We start from the raw sequence: 23,491 nt of genomic DNA on the forward strand, positions 1-23,491 counted from the left end.
CTCTTATTAAATGTAAAATTTTAATTATAGAATTAGACCCCCCAAATATAATATTTTTGCTCTATGTTTTTAATCAGAACAAACCCACACAAAGAAATGCTGGCACTTAAGCGCTTTACCTTAAAGAACTTTGCCATGTAATAATTTATCTAAAACAAGGTTTTTCAGTATGAAAAGCATTAATTATTCTGTGAGATAAGAGATGATAACCAAGAGGATTTATATTTAAATCATGCTATCAGGTATAGTTGTAAACTTATTTATCCCTATGAAAAAGATCCATATCTACTTTTTTAAAAGAACAAGATTGATGTTTGCTATAAAGGATGTTTTATAACCAAAAGTTATTTAAAGTCCATATGATTTGTCACCTTACAAGTCTACCCCCTCCATTAGACAATAATCTCCTTCAAGGAATTGAATCTTAGGCAACATTACTTGTCTTCACAGCTGCAAGACCTATGGTGGTATTTAAAGCTGTGGGAAAGAAAGATGAATTTAATCCTTTGTGCTCCTCTGCAACATTGTATTTATAGATTTTTACATACCAATAGCTTCTCATGAGGTCTAAAATGTATCAAAGCAAGTTAATAAGTATATCTGGCTCTCTGGAATAATTAGTTAATTTTATACTTATGTCACCACCTAATTATGCAATTACAAATAAAAATTTACTGCCTTTTTCAAAAGTGATGTTACTGTTAAATTTATAGAAGTTATTGATGTCTATTGGCTTTTTGCTAAATGTGCAATTTTGCTCATTTTTACACAGTCATGAGTCTCATTAGCAATAGTAATGATTTCTCATATTTTGGAACATGTCCCATTATGAATAATTTTTGAAGATTATGTAATCCACTTGCCTGCAGTATATTGATAATAAAATGAAATACAAAGGTATAAAATCTTAGCATTTTCTTTATGGCCACTTTAGAAATCAGTCTTCTGAGTCCATATTTATTTTTTTTTATACTATACCCTGCTGCTATTAAGCGTATCATTTCTCCTGATACCATGTGTTGGTATATTACAAATTATTAGATCTTTTTTTTTTTTTTAATTCAGCAGTTGGCAAACTATGGTCCTTTATAGAAACAGGCTACTGATCCTAGTCTACACTATGCTCTAAATGTCATCTATTCTGTGAAGAGAAAGTCAGTTTAGCTGTGCATAAGCAAGTTTGTTAGCAAACCTCGTGCTGGAATATGGAATATGCTTTAGAAAGACAAATACATGTTCAATCTCCTACCTTGGAAATTGGACCTGAGAGGGGCTAAGGTGGCTGTAAAAACCTCAATAAGATGGGGGCCAGCAGATAACATGGTGGTTAAGGCACCGGATACCACAGTTTGAGTCCCAAGCCTGGTGACTTGAAAATCGCATGGAGCACGTTGGTGTACATTCCCAAAATCCCGAGAGGAGACTGGAAGAGAAGAGATTTCTTCTTGACCATCATCCCTGAAGGGTCTTTCTCACTTTTTCTCTCTCTTCCTACCAAGTGCGCATGCCCTCTGGTCAAAACAACAACAACAAAAACCCTCAAATAGTGTGAAAAGGAAGGGCTCTGCATGAAAACACCTCAGAATGCAAAATATCGTAGAACCATGGAAACTGATTTAGGTTAGGAGACTTATCTGAGACTACGAATTCAGTAAGAATCAGATAAATGAATAATGAAAAATCCTTTGCTCTTGTTTTGAACATAATAAAGGTAGTATTAGTAATTTAGAATTTGAAAGATTTTAATATTTTATTGAAAAGTAGCAAAAGTACTTTTGAACAAAGGATTCTCTGAAAGGAAATGAAGAGCCCGGACCTTGAGAGAATATGTGTGTGTGTGCGTGTGTGTGCGTGTGTGTGCGTGTGTGTGCGTTTGTGTGTGGGTGTGAATGTTTACCAGGAAGAGTGACTAGAGATCAATATCCAAATTAATGTTGATTTTAAAATTTAAACTTTAATATTAAGTGTATATATGTCACAAAACTGCTATGAATATATTAAATCATATTTCCATTGTTTCTTTTTTTTTTTTTGAGAGGTTTTTGCTATAGGGCGCATGCACTCGCCAGAAAGACAGAGAGAGACAGAGAGACAGAAAGCAAGAAATCACCCCCCAGGGGGGATGGCCATGCCACAACCCCTTCTCCATTCTCTTCTCGGGATCTTGGGCACACATGCACACTCGCCCGGCGTGAGTTTAAGTCACTGGGTCCGGGACTCAAACCGCGGTCGGCTACATGGGAGTCCAGCGACATAGCCATTCCGCTTATCTGCTGGTCCCAAGAATGTGTGTTTTTTTTTTTTCCCATAAAAAATAAAAGCAATGACAGTCTCCAAAGTGAAGTCTGAAAAGACCGTTTGAATAGAAATCAAGAACTGTGTGATGCCGACTGAGTCATTCAACCTTTCTAAACTTTTCCCGTTTTGGATTAAAATGTGAGGACTAAACTAGAGCACATCTAAAATTCCTTTGAACCTTAAATGTATGTGTATACTCAAGCATCTAGGAATGGGTGGGTAGGACAGAGGGGAAGACATGAGTAAACTCTAAGAACGGAAAGTAGAAATTACCATAAACTTCTGTCACTAGGTTTCCATAAGAGCCAGGCAGCAGAGCATGTTGAAAACATAATCTCTAATGGTATCACTACCACTATCACACTTCAGAGAATATTGCAGCTCATATCCTGGGAGGCAACTGTGGTCTAGTCAGGAAATCGATGTACTATTTAGATTTCTCTAGTGACTCCATTTCAAAAAAAAAAAAAAAGGTATAGACACAATTAGATGGTATGTTTAACAGATTCAAGTTACATTCATTGTTTTTAGTTTTTAAATATTATAACGCATGTCTATAATATGAATTTAATTGTGGTTTACACCCACCAGGGCAGTGATAGTCTGTATTTCAGTAAAAGTGATGGTTTGTTAGCAACGCTATATTTTACAGAACGGCATTGTAGACTGTGTGACAATAATAAATAACTATGTCAAAATGAATTAAAACTGGTCCATAAATAGACTCCTCATTTCAGACAACAGCCTGACACAGTTATAATCACTCTGTGCCCTGAACAGTCTAGACATTCAGGCAATACTAAAATTAGAACATTTTATCCCTGTAATGCAACACTCCAAAAATATATATAGTATTTTGCTTATTATAAAATAATGGGAGGACCTACTTATATTAACATTTCATAGAGTGCCAATCTTCCTATAATTATGGTAATAATAATTTAGAATGTGCCCTCTCAAAAAAATCTAGGACAGTCGACAAATAATAAACAAAAAAATAAATAAAGCAATCTGGGCTCATTGCCCAGATTATCTCAAATATGTATAAGAGAGTAAAGAAAGAAAATAAATACTTATAAGCAAAACTGACTCCGTGGAGGGTGAAAAAATTGGAACAGTAATTGGTCAAAATCATGGTAGCAAGTAATTATAGGCTACTCATGAATCTCCTTTATAAAGAGTTATGTGTATCTAAGGATCTTCTTTTTTTAACAGTTCTTTAGAAGTCCTTTGTGATGAACAAAAGGAAACTACCTGGTCTTTCTCCATTTTACATGTAGAAAAAAATGCACCTAAGAACACTGCAACTTATCTAAAATGTGTAAACCTGCCTTAACCATGTTAATTGGAGAATCAACATATTCTAATTAGAAACTCCAACTCTCAAAATAGACATTACAAGGGTCAGCAGATTGCTGTACCCTCCCAATGGTGGTTCAAGTCTCAGACCCGTCATCTTGAAAATCGTGCAAAGATTGTATGAATACGTGTCCAAATACCAAGAGGATAATGAAGAAGAGAGTGTGGCATGGCTGTCCCCAAAGGAAAAAGTGGGGTGTGATTTCTCACTTTTCCTGTCTCTGTCTCTCTCTAGGAAATGCATGTGCCTTATGGCAAAAGAAATTTTAAACAAGACATCGCATAAAAAAATTACATTTTATCGATAGAATTGTTGTATCACATGCCTAAAATTGCCAAAAAAATTGTCTCTAATCTCCTATTGATGTGACTTTCCAGTTTATTGAAACATGAAACAATGCTGCCTTTTTCCAAATGTAATTTTTCAAAAGCTTAATGAAGTTTTGTGGGCTCTTGTAGCTTTACCAAGAAGTAGCTAAATATCTAACAAATCAAACAAAGCAATATACCCTGTATATTCAATATTTAACTCACCAAGATTGCATTGAATGATAGCTTAACTATTAATTTTTGCCTTTTTCTGTGATTAGTTCAATGATTTTTTATTAATCTATTTATTCAATCAATAAAAGCATATTGATATCTACTACATATATAATACTGTGCTAGATGTTGTATTCAAAAACATAAATATAAGTTTGGCCTCAATGCATTAAAAAACTACTTGACATAATAAAAAATCTGGGGTTCATAGTCTAGAACATCCCATAAAAATCACTAGTTTCTAATACACAAGAATAATCAGCTAATAACTTCACAAATTTAATGATATTTTTATTTTCCTTAATTTTCTATTTTTCAGTTTATCTTTAGGATTTTACCATAAGGCATGTGTATAGACAGAGATAGAGAAAGTGAGAAACCATCCCCCAGGTGTGATAGTCATGCCTCAATCCCTTCTTTGCCATTCTCATCTTGGGATTTTTTTTTTTTTTTTGAGAGGTTTTTGCTATAGCGTGTGTGCGCTTGCCAGACAGACAGAGAGAGGCAGAAAGACAGAAAGCGAGAAATCATCCCCCAGGGGGGATGGCCATGCTGCAATCCCTTCTCCTCCATTCTCCTCTCGAGATCTTGGGCACGCACGCATACGTGCCTGGCATGAGCTTAAGCTACCGGGTCCAGGACTCAAACTGGTCGACAAGGTGGGAGCCCAGCGACATAGCCATTATGCTAACTGCTGGTCCCTCCTCTTGGGATTTTATGCAAGCATGGGCATGCACCTGGCAAGATTTTTTTTTTCAAGCCACCAAGTCTGGGACTTGAACAGTGGTCAACCATGTGACCACTGAAGAGACAGTCCACCTACTGGCCCTGATATTTGTATTTTAAATGCAGTTTTACTTTTCCTAGTATTTCACATATTAAAATTTTGGAATGCAACTGCTCCTCTTAAGACCACTCCTCTGTCTCTCTGTCTCTCTCTGTCTTTCCGGTGATAGCAAAAAAAAAAAAAAAAAAAAAAAAACCCCTCAAAAAAAAAAAAAAAAAGACCACTCCTCAAGCAAAGGAAAGGAGATGCCCACAAATTTGGACTCTGTCTCAAATTTGGAGGTAGGTCAGAAGACAGAAAAATATCCACTTTTAGGTATCATAATGGTGTCTACAAACATGCCAATGGTTTAATTACTTACACCAAGTCCTTCATTTACTAATAGAAAGTAATAGAAAGTATCTTTTCTAGTCTTACTATAGACCTACAATTGCGCTTGTGATTCATAGACAACATACTTTTTCAGACACTTCATTACTGCTAAACCTGATTCTATTTTTCCAGGTGAGTAAATGTAGATAGTGTGATTGGTATTGCAGTAGAAACAGGAACCAAGCATTTATAGTAAGGATATTTCTCAGATCTTTTGGGAAGTAATACAATCCCACCACAACTTTTGTTGATTTTTTTTTATTTGATTCATCATATGCTGGTGGAAGAAAACAAATGACAAAAATACGTATCTTCAACTCAATAAAAATGTATTTGCCACCAAGGCATCTGTAAAGGCTTTTTTGCCTATGCAGCTTGGAAACAAGTTATTCCATTTGATTTTTGTCACAACCCATAAAGATCTCTAGGGTGCAAAGGAAAATAGAAGTTGGAATGAGAGTTGTGATTGCCATCCGCCATGTCTTATTTCTCTACTGCAAACTTGAAAATAATATCCCTTTGAAACTAACAGCATGCATTTTTTTTTCTTTCTCTTTTAGGTAAGCACATTAATCATTCCTGTATAACCAGACTGCATCAAGGTAAAACACAAAAAATTAGAATACTATATCTCATAGTAATGCTCAATATGAAAACACATGTGAAATGCTGGAAAAATGGTGAAAAGTAGAATACCTTTAGAAATTATACTGAAAATACCTGTGGAATATACCAATATTCAGTTTGTTTGTTCTTTTTTGATAACTGTACCATAAACTTACAATATTTGAAACTTTGCCTAAATATGGAATTTTAAAAAATATTTATTCACTGTTAATGTTTTTAGGGCATTTCTTCCTTTTAAAAAATGAGAAATGCCAGTCACAATCAATTTTAAACACAAAATTATTTGTTATGTGTAAATTGATATTTTTGCAGCACATAACGGGTATAAAAATAAATTAAAATATAACAAAGAAATGACTTTCAGATACTAAAAGATACTTCTTATACATGTTTTTAAAGAATACAGTTTGTAAACATCATATATGTAACAAAATAATGAATACTATTATTGTTCTGAAGAATAGTTATCAACATATAGGAAATAAAATTCCCTGGAAAATGAGTTAATTATTTTTCTAGGAGAAATACGGATGGTCTGTAAAATCTGTACTATTGCTTTTTCTGTACAAAATCAAATCATGGTTAAACACGCTGTTTTGTATTAACAACGCAGAGAAAAGGCAAAATTTAATCGTAGTTATGAGGAAACACGGTTCTAACACTTTCTAGAAATGTGTCTGATATTTAAATTAATGTGTTTTAGGAGATATTTTTCAACATATGAAATAAAAGAGTGTATTTTTTTTTTTTTTTTAATTAAGCTTCCTTCTTTGACTTTAGATTTGGAGGCTAGGAGAAATCAAGTTTGTAGGAGCATATCTGTGCAGTATGGGAAGGCGGTTTTTACGGATGCATGAACTGAACGAGTTCCTTTTGGGAGAAAGGCAATAAATTGATGGTTAAGAAACCTACATGGCTTTAGAATTTAGTACTCTTGAGCCCTGAAGCACAAGAAGAGGAGGTAAAGACTCATTATCTCGAAAAAGGACAAAGTACTTTTAATTAGAACAAGAATCATTATCATTCATTATAATAGTTTAAATGTAATTGTTCTAATTGATACAGCTTGGGTGTTCTCTTTCCTCTGTGAACACTTGAGCCATATCTTTAGTAAGTAGAGAGGCCAAATTTTACTTTCATTTTTTGATAAGTATGTTGAAAAACATGACTTACATTCCTGAATGTGATAATTTGAGACTAATTTTAAATAAAAAAATAAATCAATATGATATGAAACAGCTAAGCTTATGTAGCAGTGGATTGAGGAGAGGAGGGAGGGCATGTTTGGCTATTGTTTTGCTATACTTTTCCTTACATTCTTTGCCTTTCTTTTAAATGTGAAGCATTGTGAGTTTGTTAAATGAAGTACCTTTTGTTTTAACTAGGAGATAATATGTAATAGGTTAAATTGAGCCATTTTTCTGTTGATGAATATTAATAATGTCAGCAAGTAGGAATATATATTCTGAATGCTTTGCAATTGTGCATTTCTCTAGGAAGATTTAATACGTAACATATATCATGCCGGTTTTGTAAATATATTTCTAATCACACATTTAACTCAAAAAATTATTTTCCTTCATATAAAAAATATGCATGTTAAGAAGAAAATCATGCGAAATTTTTGTCAGCATGGCCAGTTTTTAATGAAAATGAATATAATGTTTAAAAATAAACAATAAGAAAACTATGACTTCAAAATGAAATATTTTAAACTTTTATTTCCTCTTCAAAAATCTAAAATTCCCATGAAGACTCTTATATTCTTAATTAAATAAATCCTAGACAAAAATTTTCATTTTTAACTTTTGTTAAAAAATAATATTTTTAAATGCATAAGCATCTGTTTAATTGCAGGGTTAACGATTTAATTTGATCATTTTGATGGCTACAAATTATGCCATGTGTCAGAGTTTATAATAGTAAGTAATCTAATGCAATACTATGAAATTTAAGGATATCTGTGCAGATATTTTTACTAAAACAAAGCATTATGTAAACAAAACAAAATATTCCAACAATAGTGAGACATCCTTAATCATCTTATACTTATTTTATTGTCATTTATTATTTTACCCTAAATAAAGATCAGAGCAAACTTTTTAGAATTAACTGTTACTTGGATTGCAAATAATTGATGCTTTGCTCAACATAAATATGCCTGACTACAGAATCTATGTTCCTTGTCCATTTGAGGTTGTACTTTGAATATGAACTCCGAACAATGACAATATGAGTGTAAGATAGATAGTTATTTGATTTAGCAACATCTGTTTTTGTTTAATGTACTCCCCGCAGATGCTCTTCCTTAAAATTCAAAATGCAATTTGATTTATTCTCATGACATACAACCTTAGGAGAAGAATACTTGTTATTTAGGCGCAGGAATTAAAATTAACAGTTGTCTGTGCTTTGGTCAAACAAACGTCGATAGACTAGGTCAAACATCATTAACTTTTATAAGAATGGCAATGGGCAAACTCTTTGAGTCACTCACTCCATAAACTGCCACAGAGTTCTTTTATGTCTCAGGGCATCTAGAGTCATATTTTTTTCAATTAGCAATTCTTTCTTCTAATGCTCTTGGAGCAATAATGAAAACCCAACAATATATATTATCAGTATGATGTTCTATCTTATGTTTGTCATTGTATTTCAAATCTGTCACATTATACAGAGTCATAATGAGAAAAGTACCCAGAGACAGACATTTCTGTTTACTTGGTTCTCTATTCACATTTTGTAATATACTGCAACACAATAAAAACCAACATAATTGTAACTGATCACACTGTTTCATGGTTTATATGGGGACACAGAGGGATTTAGGATAAATATAAACATGATTGTGTTGAGGATTAAATCATTCTGATCAAGGTTGTCTGGGTAGAAAACAAAGTCTATGAAAATGAAGCAAAAGTGTGTTTATCCTAGGAAGGATAAAAAATTACATATTATAATAGAGATTACGTGCATTGCAATTCTAAGAAGACCTTGGCATTCTTTAATGGAATATGCAGCTGATTCTCTTTTCCTAAAGAAGTCTCTTTTTCAGTGTTAACATGCAGTGATATCTTGTGACCTTTTCTATGCAAATATGAACAATTTGAGGCTATCACACTCTCTCATGCATTGCTCCTTAAAGGGACATTCTTAATTGCTTTTATAGTCTCAATTTTATTTTAACCTCCATTACCTGTAATATCTTCTTTGAAGCTTGAAATTAACTTTTTTTTTCCCCTCACCATATTATCCTTTCCTATTTTGGTAAGCAATGACTTTACATTTCCACCAAAGATCTAGGAAGTTTCTACCAGCAGAGACATGATTAATTCATTAGGATAGAGCACACCTATGTTCCATCGTTCTATGCACCGCATACACTGAAAGAAAAGCACGTGTTCCTGTTCTGTGGAGATCAATCAGTTGCACTGTCCGTATGCACATGGAAGTAAAATGGAAATCCCCGTAAACATAGACTAGACCTCCTTTAGGTATTTACTTGTTCTTGAAGGCTTTTGTTGTTGTCCCATCTCACCTGCTTTTTGTTGTTGTTGTTTTTTTTTATTATTATTAGGTCAGTCCCTTTGGGATCAGCATATAGACATCAATTAAGTGACTGGTATAGAAATCAAAGCTGTAATCTTAAGTCTACACATAATGATACTCTAAACATAAAGATATCCAACCCAATCGAGGTTATAATTTGAGAGAGGGAACAAATGAATTTAGTTAACCAAACCAACACTACCTTTTGAATTGTTTTTTTCTATATTCATTTCTTAGGAACAAGACTGAATATGTCAGGCTTTCTTTAAAGTTAAATGCGTTTTTTTTTTTTTTAACATACTCCTATCACTGCTTGAGTTATGAGGTAATGACAATGCATATTTCCTTATTCTAAAAGTAAGACAAACTAGCAGTAACTTTGTGTTCTTATAATTAGAAAATGGTGGCAGCTTTAATTTTTAAACAGCACAAATTTGTCAACCTCATTGTGAAAAGGAAATCAAATATAATTGTGGTAACGAATGATCGCAGTCCTGCAATGACTAACAAGGGACGAAGAACGTTCTGAGAAGTGTGTCATTAGGCAATTTTGCCCTTGTGAGAACATCATAGAGTTTACTAACATAAACCTAAATGGTACAGCCTACTGCACACACCTTGTTCATATGGAATAGCTTCCTGCTCCTAAGCTAAAATCATATAGAGAATGTCACCGTACTGAAAACTACACACACTTATAACACAATGGTATTTACATATCTAAAAATAGAAAAGGAACAGTAAAAATGCCATATGAAATGTAAAAACTGGTTCACTTCTCAGGGCCAGATGAGGTGCGGTAACACATGACACCCTCTGGGAGGCAATCCCACACAAAAGGTTTCTGGTTCAAATCCAGAGACCTGACTAGGAGCACTGGACATATGCTTACTCTTGATCAGGGACTGGCTGAAACCTGAAGCTGAATTGTTCCATCAAGACCCTGCTGGGGATGTTGTCTCTTTCTCTCTCTCTTTCCTTCTCTCTCTGTATCATGGAAGAAATAAATTAATAAGTCAATACTTTTAGAATCACAAACTTGTATAGGACATTTATCATAAATGAAGCTCGCAGACCCGAAAGTTATTCTGGCTGAGTCAGCAAGAGATTAGTGAATATGAAGCTCTGGGACATAGATGTACACTACTGAACACTATATAAACATTAAACACTTAGGGGGCCAGCAGGTGGCATGGTGACTAAGGCACTGGGCACTCTCACATGGCTGACCACCATTCAAGTCCTGGACCTGGAGGCTTGTTTTCTCACTTTCTCTCTCTCTCTCTCTCTGTGTGTGTGTGTGTGTGTGTGTGTGTGTCTGTGGTCATATTAAATATAAGTGAATGAATAAATAAAAATAAATAAATAATTCTTTAAAAATATTTATTTCCTTATATTCTTATTCTATAAGTTTTCTTCAATTTATTATGTTTCTACTTTTAATTTTTTTGTTAAAATCTAAGATACATGCATATTACCTACGCCTACACACGGTTAAGATCCTCATTATCTCGGTCTTCTTCATGCACATCTTGTCCAAGTGGAAGATACAGTGAAGCAATAGCAAGCCTGAAGTTGTCATCTTATGCTAATAAGAGCTTCTGCAATATTTCTTGAAGGACCTTCCTGAAGCTCTTGACGAAATGTCACTACTTTCATAAATATGTTCATAGTGGACATACTGCTTGGTGTCTTCCTCCCTCCTCTGCCACCCATCCTTCTTTTCTTCTTTCCCTTGCCCTTCATTCCTTCCTTTGGCTTTCTTTTTTTTCATTCTTTTTTCTTTTATCATACATGTGTTTTTAGAAGATAATGTACCATGCATACTCCTCTCTATTAAAGAAAAATTTTGAGTGTTGAAGTTCATGTGTTCATGTTTTAAGAGCTTATAAAAGCTTCTGCTAAACACTTCACCATGAATTTTTCTAGGCAGTCTTTCTCCCATCCCTGCAGTTTCTTTTCCTTTTTCCTCTTTTCTAGCTGTGTGTTCCTGTTCCAGTTCCAACAACTCCTCTTTGGTCAGTTCTTCAGAACCATCATCTCTAGGAACTCTTCAATGTCAGCCTTACCCTCACCCAGTTTAAAGTTGTTTGTTATTACAACCACAGACTTGACTTTGGTAGTTATCCACCCTTGGCAAACCCTTTGAAGTCATACAAGAACCTCTTGAGTGTCTTCTTTCAGATGGCTGCTCTATATAAAACAATACAAGATTAAATCAAGTGTTAGAGAAAATGATGCAATAAAGAGACCTAGTGAACAGGAAATGAGCCTGCTCTCAGTGTGCTTGGCATACTATTTTACAGAAAGCTTTTTCATATATTAATAGAAGAATATTCTAAAGAGTATTCTTTAGAATACTCTAAATAGAAGAGAATACTCTAAAAATAACAATAAAAGTATAGTGTAGCAAATATATAAATTAGAAACAATCATTTCTTATCACTATCAAGTATTATATACTGTATATAATTGTATGTGCTAATATATGACTGGCAGCATATAGATTTGTTTATACCAGTATCATCCAAACACATGAGTAATGTATTGCATTGCAATACTTTTACAACGTTCCAGTGGGGATGGTGTAATTAAGTGACAAGAATTTTCCTCTCCTTAATATGCCAGTGTTAGGTATGCAGTTCCTTGTTGATGGAAACGTCATCAAGTTATATGATATATCATCATATATTTATTCTCTTGTTGGTTTTTGAAGAATGTTTGCTATAGGGACTGTGCACTTACCAGAAAGACAGAAAGTGAGAAATCACCTCCCGAGGAGGATGGCCATGCCACAATCCCTTCTCTTTCATTCTCCTCTTGAGATTTTTGGCATGTGTGTGCATGTGCCAGGCATGAGTTTTAAACTGCTGGGTCCAGGACTCAAACTGACTCCAATATGTGAGAGTTCAGTGATGTAACCATTACACCATCGACTGGTCCCACTATGATGATATTTTTATAAGGTTTTTTGTTTGTTTTATTTTTTATTTTGCTTAGCTTTGGGCATGTGCATTTACCAGAGAGAGAGAGAGAGAGAGAGAGAGAGAGAGAGACAAAGTGAGAAATCACCCTCAGGAAGGATGTCCACAACTCAATCCCTTCTCCTCCACTTCTCCTTACTTCCAGGATTTTTAGCTCGCATGCAGATGTGCCTGTTTTAGAAGTCTCCAGGTACAGTACAGAAACTGCAGTTTTCCATGTAGAATCCAGCTCACATACCTACCAGGCCACAGGCCAGCCCATGAATGACCCTTTTAGTGATTTTACAGGTAAATTGATTAATATAAGTGATTCATTTATACCATTTACAGTTTTGATATTACCCAAACCTATTCTTCTGCCTTCATTTTTCTAACTTGAATAGCAGAATGTCTATTTTCTATTATCTTTTGAAAGCTTTGCCATTCTATAAAACTCCCTAATAATATATTTGTATATATAATCACACTACTCTAGTTATTTTCAGTTCAAAATTGTTTATTTAGAATTCAAATATAGGATTATCAGCAGAGATATGTAATTATCTAAACTTGAAGTAATGCTAAAAAAGTTAAAAATGATTGTGTGATACAGTTTATTTTTTCTTAAATTTCACATCTGAATTTCAATTTACTTCTTTTTATACTTAGAATACTTCATAAGAAGTTTGTCAGCTTTAATACTTACATTCTCGACATTATTTCAAGTGAATCCATTTTGTTTTAGAGATCACAGACTATTAAAATATTAAGAAATTCCTTTGAATTTATTGCAGGATTTATAGGCCTTCACATTTCCAAGCCAAGGACCATTATTATTATGAATCTACTTCAATCCACGTATTAATCCCCGGTGAAAGCATACCATCCATGTTCCAGGCTAACTAACTTATTATGTCATTTTAAATCTTTTGACCTGTCAATATATTTACCTTGTCATGGCTTTAATAATATGACAACCAGCACCACAGTTGACACTATTGGGTTTCCTGGAAAGTCATGACACATTTTTGCTTAGAAAAACATAGACGACATAGACAACCTAAAAAAATCTAACAGTTATACAAACAGTATCAAAGATAGTTCCCAAATCCTTTTCCCATTCATAATAAAACACATTTAAAGTCTGTGCTGTGCTACTACAAGCGATAAGGACCCTGCTGCTCAGTGCTGGAGGTCATATGGAAAGGTTCCGGGTCTGTCCTGGGTACGGGGTCTGTCTGGTCATCCCGGGTGCACCTATCATCCTCACTGACTGCAGGGTGGAGGACAAGGTCATGGCATAAAAGCCTTATTGAGGTTGCTTTTCACCCTCTCTCATGAAGGAAATAAACAAATAAACTTTAAAAGTAAATATATAAAAACAAATAGAATAGTAAAAGGGGAACTATTTGGAAATTAACTTATATATAACATGTACCTCACTTTGAAATTGTAGGCAGATGCATCTCACTAAGACAAATAGTTTTCACTCTGCTTAAGCTCTGACTTGACTACTGATTCGAGTTATTTATTTTGGAGGGGAAGAGATGACAGTGATGGTGTGATTAATATAGTCTTCATTGTTTATCCTATTTGCCAGCACTCTTTTAATGATAGCAAGTACACTACCGTCTTAATTACTTTGAATGACAAATGCATGACTATAGGGCACAATTCAGCTAAGCATTCTGACACCATATTTATAAAAATCAACTTTACTACTTTAATTCAATGTCCAATAGTACCTTCATTAAAAAATCACACTTAACATCCATGTTCCATATTAACAAAATTCTTTGTTTTTAAATCTAAGCTTTTTCCATCAAAGACCTCCAAGTTTTTTAGCACCTGCACATCTCAAATTCCAGACTTATAATACTTGCATATTTTTATTTGTTACAGTAGTATTTCACTGCTTGGTGCCCAAATCTACATTAATGTCGTGTGGTGGTTGTAACAAACTGCCATGAACTGGGTATTTTAAACCTACAAAATTGTGTTCATATTGCTAGGTGTAGTGGCACAGCAGTAACTCCACACTGCTCCATGGTGCTGAGTCCATAAGAGAAGGCCCCAGGTTCATGTTCTGTGGTTTCTTCGTGCACGCCTAGGGTTCTAGGCTGGCTAAAGCTGCTGTAGATGGTGGCATTAAGACACTGTTGGAATGCCTGCCTCTCCCCCATCTTTATCTCTTTCTAGAGAAATCAAACATTAATAATAATAATTTATTCTCTTACATTTCTGAAGGCCAGGAGGCTTTAATTAGTACTGCTTGGCAAAGTTTAAAATATCAGCAGATCTGACTGTGGAGATTTTAAGGATAAAACGGTTGCTCCTTCCAACTTCTGGAGGCAGTTGACATTCCTTGGCTTGTGACTGCAGGCCTTTAAACTCTGCTTCTGTCTTCATTTGCCTTCTGTCTCATGGTTTCCCTCTTCCACTTTCTCTCTCTCTCTCTCTTTCTCTCTCCCTTTAAGGGGAGTTTGTTATAGAACACATGCACGTGCCAGAGAAAGAGACAGAGACACTGAGAGGAAAGTGAGAAATCACCTCGCCCCCATCCCAGGGATGGCCACGCTTCAGTCCCTCTTCCTCCATTATCCTCCTGGGACCTCAGGCACATACAAGCACGTGCCCGGCATGAGTTTCAAACCACCAGTCCAGGACTCAAACTGCCATGTGGGGTGTCTAGTGACATAATTTCTATGCCATCTGCTGGTGCCCCCCCCCATAAGAACATTTTGTGGCATAAAAGATTTATCCAGAAAGTCTGGAATAATATCCTCATTTCAAGATGATCAATTTAGTCACATAAGCAAAGGCATTCTTAATTTTTTCCCTTGATAAAGTAACATTTTTAGGTATTGGGACCTAGTATTTTTTTTTTTTAAAGGTTTTTGCTATAGGGCGCGTGCACTCGCCAGACAGACAGAGAGAGACAGAGAGACAGAAAGCGAGAAATCACCCCCCCAGGGGGGATGGTCACACCGCAATCCCTTCTCCTCCATTCTCCTCTCGGGATCTTGGGCACGTACGCACATGCGCCCGGCGTGAGTTTAAGCCACCGGGTCTGGGACTCGAACTGCAGTCGACTACGTGGGAGTCCAGCAACATAGCCATTACGCTAACTGCTGGTCCCAGGGACCTAGTATCTTTAAGGGACATCTCTCAAACTACTACCAGAGCCCTCTTAGAATTCTGCCGTCTGTATTTAAGTAACTAAGAAAGCTGTATTTCATCTTTCAGAGTACTTTGGTACTATACATATTATTATTTATTAAATCCCTATAATCACTGATCATAATATAATTGACTTTATCATAAATATATTTGTTTCATAACATTAAGCATGGTCTAGATTAGGTATTAGAGACACTTTTAATCTCCTTAGCCAAATGCAATTGAGGGGTAGCAGTTCTGTGAAGAACAGATTTCAACTCTGCAACCAAGGTAACTAGTAATGGTTAAAGGGAAGTTGCTTGGGATTTGCCTTGAATAGTGAATTATAGTAATGAAAGATATTCAGTGATCTTTTTAAAGAATGGGCCAATAGATGGTAGTTGAGGCTCTGAACTCCCTCATGGCCAAATGCAATTCATCCTGGACCTGGCAGCTTAACTCCTTTCTTTCCTTCTCTCCTCCTCTCTTTCTCTCTGTCTCTCTCTGGTGAGCACACATATCCTATAGCAAACTAATAATAATAATAATAATAACTTCAATTAAATAATTATCTAAAAATAGGAATAAATAATGAATATGTATTTAAGCAATGTCATTCCCTTAAATTAATGTTTGATTTTTTTCTTTTTGGAGAGTTATTTTGCTATATGGCACGTGCACTTGCCAGAAAGACAGAAAGAGACAGAGAGACAGAAAGCGAGAAATCACCCCCGAGGGGGATGGCCACACCACAATCCCTTCTCCTCCATTCTACTCTCAGGATCTTAGGTACACATGCACATGAGTCTGGTGTGAGTTTAAGCCACCAGGTCCAGGACTTGAACTGCAGTTGACTACATGGGACTCCAGTGACATAGCCATTATGTTAACTCCTGGTCCCAATATTTGATTTTTTAAAAATCTTACTGACTCTTTTATAAAAATCATATTAGATTTTATTATCAGTCAATTATTTACTCAGTTGTATTTTTACGGCAGCCTTAAATCAAGATTTTATTACGTAATCTCGTGCTCCCACTAACTAGATCTGTGACATGTTCATTATAAAAATTCAACATTGTGTGACTAACATTTTATTAGTATGATCAACCATCTTGTGTTGCCATTTTAACTTTCCTCATTTTGATATTAGTAAGCATGACATCAAATTGGAGGTTTATGTACTATGAAAAAGTTGATATATAAGCTTATGACTACGATATAATTCAAACACAAAATAACCCTGAGTTATAGACTATGTATAACTCATAGATAGCTACCTTGACTATTTAATTGGTAAAAATACTACATATTTTTGCAGTTCTTGGCACTATTTTAAATACTGGTGAAGTTAGAGGGAGCCATTCAGTAGAGTTATTTTTTTGTTTTTTTCTTAATGCCCATTGAATTTGGAAGGAGTTTGCATAACAAAAGGAAGTTCTTGGGACCAGCAGTTAGCGTAATGGCTGTGTCACTGGACTCCCACGTAGTTGACCACGGTTCGCGTCCCGGACCCGGTGGCTTAAAACTCACGCCGGGCGCGTGTGCGTGCGTGCCCAGGATCCCGAGAGGAGAATGGAGAAGGGATTGCGGAGTGGCCATACCCCCTGGGGGGTGATTTCTCGCTTTCCATCTCTCTGTCTCTCTGTCTGGCGAGCGCACGCGCCCTGTAGCAAAAACCTCTCCAAAAAAAAAAAAAAAACGAAAGAAAGAAAGTTATGGTTCACTGAATAAAAACTGCAAACTATATTTCAAAGCAGAATGTGTATTTTTAATCATTGTCAATATTAATTTTCTCGATCTGCTCAACTAAAGCCTACCAATAGTACTATTATCTCTCTAGACTTCTATGGAATATCCATATGTTTATTTATTCATTTAATTTCTTATGCATGATCCTTTTAGTAGGTGTATATGATTAATTAAAGGACATTGTTAGAGGTAAAATCTTGAACTCTTCAATTTAAAACTCAAGAGTGGGAGCTGGCTCTGTAGCAGCAGTGAAAACAGTGCAGGGGGAGGAAAGTCCCATATGGCTGACCGTGGTTCAAATTCCAACCCGGCAGTCTGAGAAATATTCAGAGTACATTAGGGCATGCCCAAAATCTGGATAGGAAGGAGAAATGGAGGAAAAAAGATTACAGTGTGCTCATGCCTCAATGGGGGAAGCTTTCTCTCTCTCTCTCTCTCTGGCAAGCATGTGCATACTCTGGCAATTGAAAGAAGGGAAGGAAGGAAGGAAGAAAGAAAGAATAAAGAAAGAAAAAGAAAATTATCTGGAAATTACTATAGACATAATTTCCAAAAATTTTCATATAACTGTCTCTCTCTCTCTCTCTCTCTCTATATATATATATATATATGCACATATATAGTGTATGTATGTGTGTGTGTGTGCACACACACACATACATACACATACAAGAGCTTAGAGGGTATGTGATGGTGCAGTGGTAAAGTGGTAATGCAACTAGACCCACATGGGAAAGGTTCTGAGTTTGCAAACCAAACCCCTTGAGCATGCTATGCTATTTGAGTGTACTCACAGTCCAAACCAGCTGGAACTAAAGTTGGATTATGGCATGAGAACCCTGTTGGGGGTGTCTGTCTCTTTCTGTATGTGTCTCCACCTCTCTTCAATGGAAGAAATAAAATGAGAACTTATTTTTTTTAAAGGAGCCTTGGGGCAGCCTATAGCCTGATGGTTAACGTGGCTCAATCCCAAATGACCAGTCTCATGATTCGAGTTCTGAATACTACAGTTTGAAATACGCAGCAAGTGCATGTGTGTGTATGCCCCAAATCCTGAATAAAGGGAGAAATGGAGAAAAGATTGTGGTGTGACCATGTGACACATTCCCATGCACCCCCTCTCTTCATCTCTCTCCAGTGAGCACACTTGTCCTCTGGAGAATTACAGCAAAAAGAGAGAGATTATAGGTTATTATTCACCATTTGTGGGAAGTTTTCATATATAATATTCAATAACAGTTAATATATGAACAACAAATATAGATAAAACGTATACCAACATTTACTAATCAAAATATTTTGATTTCTGCATGGATGGTAGTTGTGTATGCATTAGTCAATTTAGTCCATGTGTACAATACTATGTTTGAATTGTTATAACCAATAAGTAAGAAGGTGTCTAATGTTTTTAGCACCTATTTTGTGCCGTTTCACTGATATGGAAATTTATTTACATAGTTTCAGTGAGTTCTTGCATTTACCTAGCTAGGTAAATTAAATAACTCCAGTTTTCAATCATAGTTGTGAGGAATGACTGTATGGATGTCTACATAGATTTATTATATAACAGACAATCATCATCCATCTCTTGCTTAAATCAGAGAGGAAAAAGTCATGTAACCTAGGTCAGTTGTCTTAATAAAATCTTTAAAATGAAAAAAAAAAAAAGAAAGAGTGATTTCAGGTAAATTTGAACTAGAGATTTTTGGATATACCAGTTAATCTTTTTTTTTTTTTTTTCAGAGAGATTTTTGCTGTAGGGTTTGTGCTTTTGCCACAGAGAGAGAGAGAGACAGAGAGGCAGAAAGCAAGAAATCACCACCCAGAGGATGGCCACATTGCAGTCCTTCTTCTCTATTCTCCTCTTGAGATTTTGGGCATGCATGCACATGAGCCCAACATCATTTTTTTTTTTTTTTTGGAGAGGTTTTTGCTATAGGGCTTGTGTGCTCACCAGACAGACAGAGAGAGAGACAGAAAACAAGAAATCATCCCCCAGGGGTTATGGTCACGCCGCAATCCCTTCTCCTCCGTTCTACTCTTGGGATCGTGGGCATGCACGCACACATGCCCAGCATGAGTTTTAAGCCACCGTGTCTGGGATGGAAACCACGGTCAACTACATGGGAGTCCAGTGACATAACCATTATGCTAACTGCTGGTCCCCAGCCCAACATCAGTTTTAAGCTGCAAGGTCTGGGACCTGAGCCGAGGTCAACTACTTGGTAGTCTAGTGACATAACTATTATGCCATCTGCTGGTCTCAATGCATGTTTTTTTAAACAATACATTATTCTACTTCCAAATCATTGTGGATTGATATGTAGATAGAATTATTGTTTACCATGGGGGGGGGTTAGTATTACTTACTGATATACTAATGCTGTGATAGTTAAATAAGCTCAGGTATTTTTGATTTCAGTGAGAATTTATGCTATTTCTTTAAAATAACTTTAAAATAACTATCTTCTGAAAAGATTAAACTCACCACCAGTGTTCATGGTACACCATCTGATTTCCCATGTTAACTCGTAAAATTATTTAGTGATCTACTTCTCTTAATTAATAAATTCTTCAACAAAGTGAAAATTAAAGCAGTTGTCTAGACAAAGCCAATGTATAGTCACTTTTTAAAAATTATCTTGAAAATCTAAATAAAGTCACTGCTTCAAGACAGGTTTCTGTAGGATTGTCTGCATTCTCTTCTTAGTTTTGGATATAGCACAGTTATATATTTTTACTATTTTTTTTCTTCATCTTAGACTAACCCACTATGTAGCTGAACTAGAATTACAAGTGGCTTTTTTTTTAAAGAATCATTTTATTTATTTATTTATTTATTTATTTATTTATTATTTTAAAATTTTTGCACTAGGACACAGGTGCCCTCCAGAGATAGAGAGAAAGTGAGAAAGCAAGCTGTCAGGTCCAAGACTTAAACTGCAGTCAGCCATATAGGAGTCCAGTGCCTTAACCATCACACCAATTGCTGGCCCATAAATGTCTCTTCTTGCAGAATTAGACTTATTTTCTTCCAAAAGAAGTGCATAGACATATTTGAAAGCTTCATAGATTTTAACTAACTATATCTGCTTATTTTACTCAGTGTTATCAGCTTCTTGTGGCTATATGCTTATTGATGTTTGCATCTTTGTTTACTGGAACAAGCATTGTTTAGGATTTGTTTACTTTAATGGCAGTAAGCATGCGCCCCACCCTGAAAGAAATTCCTTTCTATAAATAAGTACTTTGAAAATGAAAAATAATTAAATATTAGCAAAAGTAAGCAAAATGGATTTTTTAAGCGCTTTAATTATTATTTAAAGTACAGTGGGTATTTAAGATAACCAATCTTCTGCAGAAAATTTAACACCCTGTGCCTAATTTACATATTCAGTGAGTTCATAGACTCATTCACATTTGACAGGTTAGGGAATTGTGGCAGAGAGTTAGGGAGATTTATGGAAGGTCACTCAGAAAATCAGTGAAAGTGCAGGAAATGGCACAGAACACTCTGTCTTTTTCTGTATTCTCATGTGGTGATATTCAGAAGCTGAAAATGAATATTGCACTGAACCACTTTTACTGATGGGAACTTGAGCCTTCCTCTCAGAAGTGTGTTTTCGGAAGTGGTAAAAGCCAAGGTTTCAGGGCACACTGGCTAGCAAATGATCTTCACAGGGCTCCCAGTGAATGCCTATGGGTTTGAAAAAATAGCCCACTTTTCTTAAAGATAATATTTATTTTTGTCTTTGTAGATCTTTTGTAAATTTCTTATCTATATTATTGCATAAATCTCTTCTCCCTTCAATATTCTGTTCATTCATTCTGGTTTACTTTTGGTTATGTGATAGGCAGAATAAAAATACGGCTAAGGTCTCCTCTCTTGACTATTTTCCCTTTTCTTTCTCCCTCTGCCTTTATCACCTCACCCAATTTTTATAATGATAGGTAGAAACTTCTAAATGTTGTGAGACCAGTCCCATAGCTTAGGGATTAAGGAAACCAGATTGCCACATCGCCAACCACGGTTCAAAGATCTCTTGCACACATAGTAATAATGTGATGATAATCTGAAAGTATTTTTAAAAATTAGTAATTAATCTTTTTTTCATTTCATTGGGAGTTAATTAAATGACTTTCTTAGAAATGTTTCATGCAGTTCATGTCACAAGGTAGGTGCAAGATAAATGATAATTTCTGCCATTTCTTCAAGGCATAGAAGTAATTTCATTAAGTCACCATGAGAAATGTAAAATTCCAGTTAAAATGTTGATACCTTGGACTCTGTATAGTAATGCATTGTAGCTTTTACAATTCTTAGTAATTTTGGACAACATATAAGAATTCCAGAGAAACAGATACATTGACCAAATGTATCGATTGTCATTGGATTCCATTCTATCCCTTCCCTGTTCTGTTCCACCAAGGACTCAATATGCTTGGGAATTTGCTGCCTGAGCAAAGAGCAATGGACAATTACTCTATGTTCTAAAATCTAAAACTGGAAGTGGGCAAATGTCAAGAAAATTCAAATACAAGGGATTTGGGTTTAAAGTATGACAGTGATACAGGGTTGGTGGTCTCTTGATCTCAAGCATTAAGTATCCTTAGGAAGGCACTAGAAAATGATGTAGCAGTTACGTTTCTGGTCTCCCACATGGTCACCCATGGTTCACGTCCCGTAATTGATGGCTTGAAAATCATACTGGGTGCAAGATACTATGAGGAGAATGTGGGAGGAAAGACTGTGGCATAACCATCTCCCCTTGGGGGTGAGTTCTCATTTCCCCTCTCACTGTCTCTTTCTCTATCTGGCAAATGCACATACCCTATGACAAAAAAAAACTCTCAAAAAAAAAAAAAGTATCCTTGGCAAATGAGAAAATCAAAAAGGAAGAGAAAGAGGAGCAGGTAGAGTCATTACCACTGGGTATTAGCATCAGAAATCAAGAAACCTGTATGTAATATATAACCCAGATATTACCGGGAAATAGGACTGTATTACTGATAGCCTACTTATTCCAAGAGAGCTAGGAAACCTAGGAGAGAGCAATACATTTCTGGCCAGAGCCCCACATGTCACTCTGTTAAGTAAGTTGCCATTTGCATTCCTATGTTGCCTGAAAGCTCCAAGCTACTTGAGGGCAGCATGGGGGTAAATGCTTACTCCCACATGTCCTGATTAATTTTTACACTCAAAGCACAGCATGTTCAAAATGGCAAGCCTTCTACATAGAGCAAGTTAATGAATAACAAGGCATTTTAATTTTAAATGAAGTCATGGAGGAATGAAGACAGCTTTAAAGGAGAAATCTGAGGTGTGTTTCCCTAGGCCTTATTCCTAGTTCTTCATTGTGCATGATCGAGTTATATGATCATTGTGTCTGTTTAAATACATAATAGGGTTAGTTATCAGACATAACTCATAGGACAATTTGAATGGGAAACTACCATTATATAGAAAAAAAAGCTTAATATGTAACTTAAGTAATCCATGTGAGGGGACTTCCAAAAGTTTGTGAAAATAGAAATAGAGTACAAATTTAGGTGCTAGGTGGTGGTGGTGCAGTAGTAATACAACTGGACCCCCATGAAAAATTTCACATCCTAAGACCTGCCTGTGTATGCTGGGAATGTATGCGAGTCCCCATGAACTGGGCCAGCAGAAACTGGGAGTAGACCATGGCGTGAAGACCTTGTAAAGGGTACCAGGTTCTGTCTGTCTTTCTCCATATATCTCTCTCTTTCTCTGTCTCTCTCATGGAAGGTAAACAGACTTTTAAAGAAAGTACAAATTCATTTTGGTGTAAAGTCATTTTGAAATTCATACCTAGATTTTTCATAACATGCATTTTACATACATTTTCTAAAAAGTTCCTCATCAAATGTTAAATGGAAACTATCAGGTGTTTACACACACACACAAACACACACAACATACACGCAAAAATTTTCATTGGTGAAAGAACTTCTTTTCCAAAATGTATAACAAATTTATTGTTTATTTGAACATTTTCCTATGACTTTGGTTGCAATCATTTGTCATAAAAGAAAGGTAGGTTTGAGTCTCAGTTATTGC

The 23,491-nt window shown here is 35.6% G+C and overlaps 1 protein-coding gene across 2 annotated transcripts in view; it reads left to right on the forward strand.

Annotated features, from left to right (window-relative positions):
• Positions 1–23,491, forward strand: part of CADM2 (cell adhesion molecule 2) — a 1,200,723-nt gene that overhangs the window by 598,697 nt on the left and 578,535 nt on the right. The gene's annotated exons all lie outside the window — the stretch shown is intronic.

The sequence above is a fragment of the Tupaia chinensis genome, unplaced genomic scaffold, assembly GCF_000334495.1.
Source record: "Tupaia chinensis unplaced genomic scaffold, TupChi_1.0 Scaffold000652_1, whole genome shotgun sequence".
Lineage (NCBI taxonomy): Eukaryota > Metazoa > Chordata > Mammalia > Scandentia > Tupaiidae > Tupaia > Tupaia belangeri.